Source organism: Salvelinus alpinus, chromosome 26 (assembly GCF_045679555.1).
Source record: "Salvelinus alpinus chromosome 26, SLU_Salpinus.1, whole genome shotgun sequence".
In the NCBI taxonomy this organism is placed as follows: domain Eukaryota; kingdom Metazoa; phylum Chordata; class Actinopteri; order Salmoniformes; family Salmonidae; genus Salvelinus; species Salvelinus alpinus.
In genome coordinates, this window is record NC_092111.1 from 2,270,602 (window position 1) to 2,279,822 (window position 9,221).

The following is a 9,221-nucleotide window of genomic DNA, read 5'->3' on the forward strand; positions in this document are numbered from 1 at the left end:
TATTACGCAGCCTTTCATTTCGAAACCCTGCGTCTTGGGCAGAACAGCTCCCCTGGGCTGAGTACGCTCATAACTCGCTTCCTTCGTCTGCTACCGGGCTATCTCCGTTTCAGAGTAGTCTTGGGTACCAGCCTCCTCTGTTCTCGTCCCAGCTCGCCGAGTCCAGCGTTCCCTCCGCTCAGGCTTTTGTCCAACGTTGTGAGCGCACCTGGAGGAGGGTCAGGTCTGCACTTTGCCGTTACAGGGCGCAGACTGTGAGAGCCGCCAATAAACGTAGGATTAAGAGTCCTAGGTATTGTCGCGGTCAGAGAGTGTGGCTTTCCACTCGTAACCTTCCCCTTACGACAGCTTCTCGCAAGTTGACTCCGCGGTTCATTGGTCCGTTCCGTGTCTCTCAGGTCGTCAATCCTGTCGCTGTGCGACTGCTTCTTCCGCGACATCTTCGTCGCGTCCACCCTGTCTTCCATGTCTCCTGTGTCAAGCCTTTTCTTCGCGCCCCCGTTCGTCTTCCCTCCCCCCCCCCCGTCCTTGTCGAGGGCGCACCTATTTACAAGGTACGGAAGATCATGGACATGCGTTCTCGGGGACGTGGTCACCAGTACTTAGTGGATTGGGAGGGTTACGGTCCTGAGGAGAGGAGTTGGGTTCCATCTCGGGACGTGCTGGACCGTTCGTTGATTGATGATTTCCTTCGTTGCCGCCAGGGTTCCTCCTCGAGTGCGCCAGGAGGCGCTCGGTGAGTGGGGGGGTACTGTCATGTTTTGTCATTGATCATCATGTCTTGTCCCTGTGCTTCCCTCTGCTGGTCTTATTAGGTTCTTTCCCTCTTTTTATCCCTCTCTCTCCCCCTCCCTCTCTCCCTCTCTCGCTCTCTCTCTCTATCGTTCCGTTCCTGCTCCCAGCTGTTTCTCATTCTCCTAACGACCTCATTTACTCTTTCACACCTGTCCCCTATTTTGCCCTCTGATTAGAGTCCCTATTTCTCCCTCTGTTTTCCGCTTCTGTCCTTGTCGGATTCTTGTTTGATGTTTGCTGTTCTGTGTCCTTGTTCCGCCCTGTTGTGTTTTTGCCTTCTTCAGATGCTGCGTGTGAGCAGGTGTCTATGTCAGCTACGGCCTGTGCCTTCCTGAAGCGACCTGCAGTCTGTGGTCGCGTCTCCAGTCGTTCCTCTCTACTGACGAGAGGATTTCAGTTTCCTGTTTTGGATTTACCTTTGATAATATCCAGGAGAATTATTGTTTGTTTAAGACTGGAATAAAGACTCTGTTTCTATTACGTCGCTTTTGGGTCCTCATTCACCAGCATAACAGGTGGAATCTAAAACAAAAATCCAGAAAATCACATTGTATGATTTTTAAGTAATTCATTTTCATTTTATTGCATGACATAAGTATTTGATCACCTACCAACCAGTAAGAATTCCGGCTCTCACAGACCTGTTAGTTTTTCTTTAAGAAGCCCTCCTGTTCTCCACTCATTATCTGTATTAACTGCACCTGTTTGAACTCATTACCTGTATAAAAGACACCTGTCCACACACTCAATCAAACAGACTCCAACCTCTCCACAATGGCCAAGACCAGAGAGCTGTGTAAGGACATCAGGGATACAATTGTAGACCTGCACAAGGCTGGGATGGGCTACAGGACAATAGGCAAGCAGCTTGGTGAGAAGGCAACAACTGTTGGCGCAATTATTAGAAAATGGAAGAAGTTCAAGATGACGGTCAATCACCCTCGGTCTGGGGCTCCATGCAAGATGTCACCTCGTGGGGCATCAATGATCATGAGGAAGGTGAGGGATCAGCCCAGAACTACACGGCAGGACCTGGTCAATGACCTGAAGAGAGCTGGGACCACAGTCTCAAAGAAAACCATTAGTAACACACTACGCCGTCATGGATTAAAATCCTGCAGCGCACGCAAGGTCCCTCTGCTCAAGCCAGCGCATGTCCAGGCCTGTCTGAAGTTTGCCAATGACCATCTGGATGATCCAGAGGAGGAATGGGAGAAGGTCATGTGGTCTGATGAGACAAAAATAGAGCTTTTTGGTCTAAACTCCACTCGCCGTGTTTGGAGGAAGAAGAAGGATGAGTACAACCCCAAGAACACCATCCCAACCGTGAAGCATGGAGGTGGAAACATCATTCTTTGGGGATGCTTTTCTGCAAATGGGACAGGACGACTGCACCGTATTGAGGGGAGGATGGATGGGGCCATGTATCGCGAGATCTTGGCCAACAACCTCCTTCCTTCAGTAAGAGCATTGAAGATGGGTCGTGGCTGGGTCTTCCAGCATGACAACAACCCAAAACACACAGCCAGGGCAACTAAGGAGTGGCTCTGTAAGAAGCATCTCAAGGTCCTGGAGTGGCCTAGCCAGTCTCCAGACCTGAACCCAATAGAAAATCTTTGAAGGGAGCTGAAAGTCCGTACTGCCCAGCGACAGCCCCGAAACTTGAAGGATCTGGAGAAGGTCTGTATGGAGGAGTGGGCCAAAATCCCTGCTGCAGTGTGTGCAAACCTGGTCAAGAACTACAGGAAACGTATGATCTCTGTAATTGCAAACAAAGGTTTCTGTACCAAATATTAAGTTCTGCTTTTCTGATGTATCAAATACTTATGTCATGCAATAAAATGCAAATTAATTACTTAAAAATCATACAATGTGATTTTCTGGATTTTTGTTTTAGATTCCATCTCTCACAGTTGAAGTGTACCTATGATAAAAATGACAGACCTCTACATGCTTTGTAAGTAGGAAAACCTGCAACATCGGCAGTGTATCAAATACTTGTTCTCCCCACTGTATCTGCCGTTCTTTGAGGCTTTCAAAATGCTCCCTGGTCTTTGTAGTTAAATCTGTGCGTGATATTCAGTTCTTGACTGAGGGACCTGACAGATATTGTATGTATGGGGGACAGAGGAAGGGTTAGTCATTCAAAAACCATGTCAACCCCTATGATTTCACATAGAGTGAGTCCATGTAACTTATTATGTGATTTGTTAATTTAGGGTTGCCTAAACAAAGCGGCTGAATACTTATGCAATGACTATATTTCAGTTATGTATTTTTTACAGAGTATTTTGTGTAGGTTGCTGGCAAAAAAATACAATTAAATCCATTTTAATCCCACTTTGTAACACAATAAAATGTGAAGAAATCCAACAGTTCTAAATATTCTTGCAATGCACTGTATACAGTTGAAGTCGGAAGTTTACATACACTTAGGTTGGAGTCATTAAAACTAGTTTTTCAACCACTCCACGAATATCTTGTTAACAAACTATAGTTTTTGCAAGTCGGTTAGGACATCTACTTTGTGCATGACACAAGTAATTTTTCCAACAATTGTTTACAGACATATTATTTCACTTATAATTCACTGTATCACAATTCCAGTGGGTCAGAAGTTTACATACACTAAGTTGACTGTGCCATTAAGCTTGGAAAATTCCAGAAAATGATGTCATGGCTTTAGAAGCTTCTGATGGCCTAATTGACATCATTTGAGTCAATTGGAGGTGTACCTGTGGATGTATTTCAAGGCCTACCTTCAAACTCTGTGCCTCTTTACTTGACATCATGGGAAAATCAAAAGAAATCAGCCAAGAAGAAGAATTTCAGAAGGTACCACGTTCATCTGTACAAACAATAGTACACAAGTATAAACACCATGGGACCATGCAGCCGTCATACCGCTCAGGAAGGAGACGCGTTCTGTCTCCTAGAGATGAACGTACTTTGGTGCAAAAAGTGCAAATCAATCCCAGAACAACAGCAAAGGACCTTGTGAAGATGCTGGAAGAAACAGGTACAAATGTATCTATATCCACAGTAAAACAAGTCCTATATCGACATAACCTGAAAGGAAGAAGCCACTGCTCCAAAACCGCCATAAAGAAGCCAGACTACGGTTTGCAACTGCACATGGGGACAAAGATGGTACTTTTTGGAGAAATGTCCTCTGGTCTGATGAAACAAAAATGTTTGGCCATAATGACCACCGTTATGTTTGGAGGAAAAAGGGGGCCGCTTGCAAGCTGAAGAACACCATCCCAACCGTGAAGCATGGGGGTGGCAGCATCATGTTGTTGGGGTGCTTTGCTGCAGGAGGGACTGGTGCACTTCACAAAATAGATGGCATCATGAGGTAGGAAAATTATGTGGATATATTGAAGCAACATCTCAAAACATCAGTCATGAATTTAAATCTTTGTTGCAAATGGGTTTTCCAAATGGACAATACTTCCAAAGTTGTGGCAAAATGGCTTAAATAGAACAAAGTCAAGGTATTGGAGTGGCCATCACAAAGCCCTGACCTCAATCTTACAGGAAATGTGTGGGCAGAACTAAAAAAGCGTGTGCCAGCAAGCAGCCTACAAACCTGACTCAGTTACACCAGCTCTGTCAGGAGGCATGGGCCAAAATTTACCCAACTTATTGTGGGAAGCTTGTGGAAGGCTACCCGAAACGTTTGACCCAAGTTAAACAATTTAAAGGCAATACTACCAAATACTAATTGAGTGTATGTCAACTTCTGACCCACTGGGAATGTGATGAAAGAAATAAAAACTGAAATAAATCATTCTCTCTAATATTATTCTGACATTTCACATTCTTAAAATATAGTGGTGATCCTAACTGACCTAAGACAGGGAATTTTTACTAGGATTAAATGTCAGGAATTGTGAAACACTGTGTTTAAATGTATTTGGCTATGGTGTATGTAAACTTCCAACTTCAACTATAATTTCCCGAAACGGACGACACAAACAACTGGATTCATTACTCCTTTCATGCCCTGCCTCCAGTCCACTTACCAATATCTGAACGAGAGCCTCATCGAAATGGCAACAAGCGGTTCTGTGAAAATTGAATTGAATCAGAAGCCACTGCCAGATTTCTGGATAGGGCTGCACTCAGAGTTTCTTGCCTTCGCAAATTACGCTGTTAAGACACTGATGCCCTTTGCAACCATGTACCTATGTGAGAGTGGATTCTTGGCCCTCACTAGCATGAAAATTAAATACAGTCACAGACTGTGTGTGGAAAATTATATAAGACTGAGACTCTCTCTAATACAACCCAACATTGCAGAGTTATGTGCATCCTTTCAAGCACACCCTTTTCGTTAACCTGCGGTGAGTTATTCACTATTGTTGATGAACAAATACGTTTTATATGTAAGATGGCTAAATAAATAATTATTGATTATTATTATTTGTGCACTGGTCCTATAAGAACTCTTTGGCACTTCACCCGAGCCGGGTTGTGACAAAAACTCACACAAATTGTTATGTTTAATAAATGTATCTTATAGTGTGTGTGTGTGGCGGGCTTACAATGATGGCAAAAAACAACATTTGACAGTGCACTGACCCTGGTGCTAGAGGAGGTACGCAGCTGGAGGTTGAATGTTTGAAGGGGTACGGGACTATAAAAAGTTTGGGAACCACTGACCTAGACTAACCTGTACCCCTGGACATTGACTCGGTACCAATAACCTTTGTATATAGCCTTTATTGGGTTACTATTTTTCCTTTAGTTTATTTACGTTTTTAAAAACTTTGCGTTGTTGATTAAGGGCTCGTAAGTCAGCATTTCACGGTAAGGTCTACACCTGTTCTATTCGGCGCATGTGACAAATAACGATTTGATTTTGAATATTGAATGCACCTTATATGGTTTTCTATTCCCATCAGGCCTCTTAGTACCCCATTAGTGCCATAGCCAGTCATTAGCCACCTGCCCCCAATCAAGGGCCCCCATGAGGTTGACTAAGACCAGGCCTGGAGGCGAGGAGAGTGACCATACCCCTCCAGGGAACTACGCTCAAAAGACTGTTGGCATTTAGATATGACGCACAAACACAGCTGTAATCCACTTCAGTTGACATTTTGTCATTCATGGGTAGTAGGTAGGTAGGAGGCGATTTTTCAATTGAGCAATTATGGTATGTTTTTTACAATGAGAAAGGGAGAAAAGATCATTACCGAGGCGGTATAGGATGTGTAAGTGCTCCTTTCAGAGCGATGAACAGGCAATGCCCCCCCCCCCCCCCCACACCCCTGCATCCTCCCCAGCCCCTTCCCCCGACAACCTGATTCAATAAGCGGTGTGATTGCTTTCAAATGCACATTGATATTCAGCAGTAATGCCACCATTGGCAACAGCGCATTAGAGTCTGGCCCCTTTGAATGTGTCACACTGTCTGTGTGACAGATAAGAGAATCATCGCTGCACCAGAAAGCCTTGTTTGTTTTCCAGCGACGGAAATGATGGCCCACACAACCAAGCCAATTAAATGATGAACATTGCTGTTGAATGTCAGAGGTTTTCCCTGGCTGATTAACTTGTTTGTTGCTGTGACTACTACTGTATTAACATGGCCTGTAGCCAAAGTAGCAGCACATCCTTCTCACTGGGTGGAATGTAGAACTAAACTGTGATTGTATGTAGTCTTTATAATCTTGATTTATGGGAAAAGCACTCATGCACATATTAAAATGGATGACTCTATGCTCCATGATTTGTTCCTTTCTCTACTCTGTTACAATAGGCATAGCCTACAGGACACCACTTCTTTGATGTTGAATTGAACAATCAAGCAATTGCGATTTGGATAGACCACATGCAGCCATGCTCTACAATCGGAACAAAATCAAATCAGTATTTCAGTATTTCAGTATTTCAAATCAGTATTTCTGCAACCTACTTATACTTACGTAAATGTGATATTTCTCTATTTTTATTTGTATACATTAGCAAAAATGTGTAAAAACCTGTTTTATTATGGGGTATTGTGTGAAGATTGATGAGGGGGGGAAAAAACGATTTCATCCATTTTAGAATAAGGCTGTAACGTAACAAATGGTGGAAAAAGTCAACGGGTCTGAAAACTTTCCGAAAGCACTGTATGCCTCCAACGTGCACCGAGAAATGCTCTAATTCAGGGTGACACGAGGTTAATAAATGTTGCTTTCCATTTTGGAATTCTTCTCTCAAGTCTACAGAGTCCATCAATACTGTAGCACCCCTGTCAGCTTCATGACATCTTTATCCGCTGTTCATAATGTTTATGACTGGCTATGTCAGATATCTTATGTAACTGTTACAAAGGTCTTATGAATGCGTACATAGGGGGCCTACAGTAAAGTGCTACCCCTTGATGCTTCTCTTCTCTTTTCATTCTCCTCTCCATTCTCCTCATCTACAGAGTGCCTGTCCAGGTAGGTAGAAGTGATTATGGGAGACAATATACAGCACCAGAAGGAGCCATACGCAATACAGACTAGAGCCATCTTACATTTACATTTTAGTCATTTAGCAGACGCTCTTATCCAGAGCGACTTACAGTAGAGTGCATACATTTTATTACATTTTTACATACTGAGACAAGGATATCCCTACCGGCCAAGAGCAGACGCTCTTATCCAGAGCGACTTACAGTAGAGTGCATACATTTTATTACATTTTTTACATACTGAGACAAGGATATCCCTACCGGCCAAGAGCAGACGCTCTTATCCAGAGCGACTTACAGTAGAGTGCATACATTTTATTACATTTTTTTACATACTGAGACAAGGATATCCCCACCGGCCAAACCCTCCCCACCGGCCAAACCCCCCCCAACCCCCAATCTTCAGAGGACATTGCTGTTTCACACTTGACAATCTCATGACATTATTAGTGCTGACAATCATTAGGCAGGAACATGATTGCCTGCAGCAAGAACCAGCGGTGTCTCCTCTCCTCCACTCTCCGCTCCGCTAAAAGCCTCCGGGAGCCATCACCATAGCCGCCCCTGGCTGCATCACAAATGGTACCCTCTTCCCTATATAGTGCGCTACTTTTGACCGGGGCCCATGGGGCTCTGGTCAAAAGTAGTGTACTATAAAGGAAGCAGGGTGCCATTTTGGACACCTTCTGCAGTTTCCATGGTAACGGCATTCAATTAAGTGACAGCCCTCCGGATCCCGTTGTTATTGCCAGTGAGGTGCTAATTGATACTGGATTGCACAAGAATAGAGGGAAGGAAGGAACAGCGGAGTGGCATCTGAGGGCTTTAGGATGTTATTAGCAGTGGGGCATTGATGGTGACGCCAAGCATGATGTCGCATCTGGATCTCATCGTTGATGTTGCTGTTGTGGTCTCAGGGACAGGAGACAACACCTGGTCCTGTGTGACTCAATTGGTACAGTAGGAGCATGGTGCTAGGAATGCCTGAGTCGTTGGTTCAGTTCCTGATTGCTGTCCTTATACCAAAACCAATTGCTCATATGCATGGCTGAATACCTATTACTTTAAGAGGGTCGAAAAATATCAGAAGAACCTGTTTGAAATGGCAAATGGCCTCAGTGATGCGTCATGTGTTGGAGCCGGACATTCCTTGACAAGTAGTTGATCACCAACCTTCTCATTATCTCCAGACTGATTATTTGTCATGTCTTTAATTTGGCCAATGGAACAGGGCTCTAAAGCAGAGCGCTAGCAACCAAACCAGCTCAGCTTGCTCTCCAGATGACCTCGTAAAAATGAGCGCTGCTCAACAGACGGATAATGCAAATCTATTCGTTCTTATGCCTTAGAGCAGAAATAGATGTGTTCAATTAAAATTCATGAACTCAGAATTCGGGAATGTAGATATCAAAGAGGAGGCAACAGAAAGTGGCAGTACTGTAGATAGATAAAGCTGGGAAGTACATTTGGGTTGTATTTAGGAAAAAGGTCAATATGCTATTTTTGCTTCTCCCACATAATACTGTAGATTTCTATCTGTGTTGATTTTCATATTTGTGGAATGGGTCACATCAACTTGGCACAAAGCTTACATCTCTTATGGAAATAGAACTGTGGAGCGGCACACTTTTATCATCTTGCAGATTGCTTTTTTACATGGGCCTTAGTTCTATATTTAGAGACCCAATTGATACCAGTGGATGCAGTTTGACAGGATTATAAAAGCTATGCGACAAACTAAATCAGCATCCATTTTATTTAGTTCCCTCTCTTACTTAATGCACTATTGTCCTATTTCTATGATATTACTTGATCTGGTGCTTGGAATAGTTACAATGAAGCTCTACTTCAGCTTGAAACACCATCCCAGAACATGGTGGATGATGGTCTGTGATATAAGTAGTAGATGACCAAACGGTGTGTTGTGGTTAACGAAAAGAAAACTTCCTTAACCTTCCAAATATCATGTACAAAT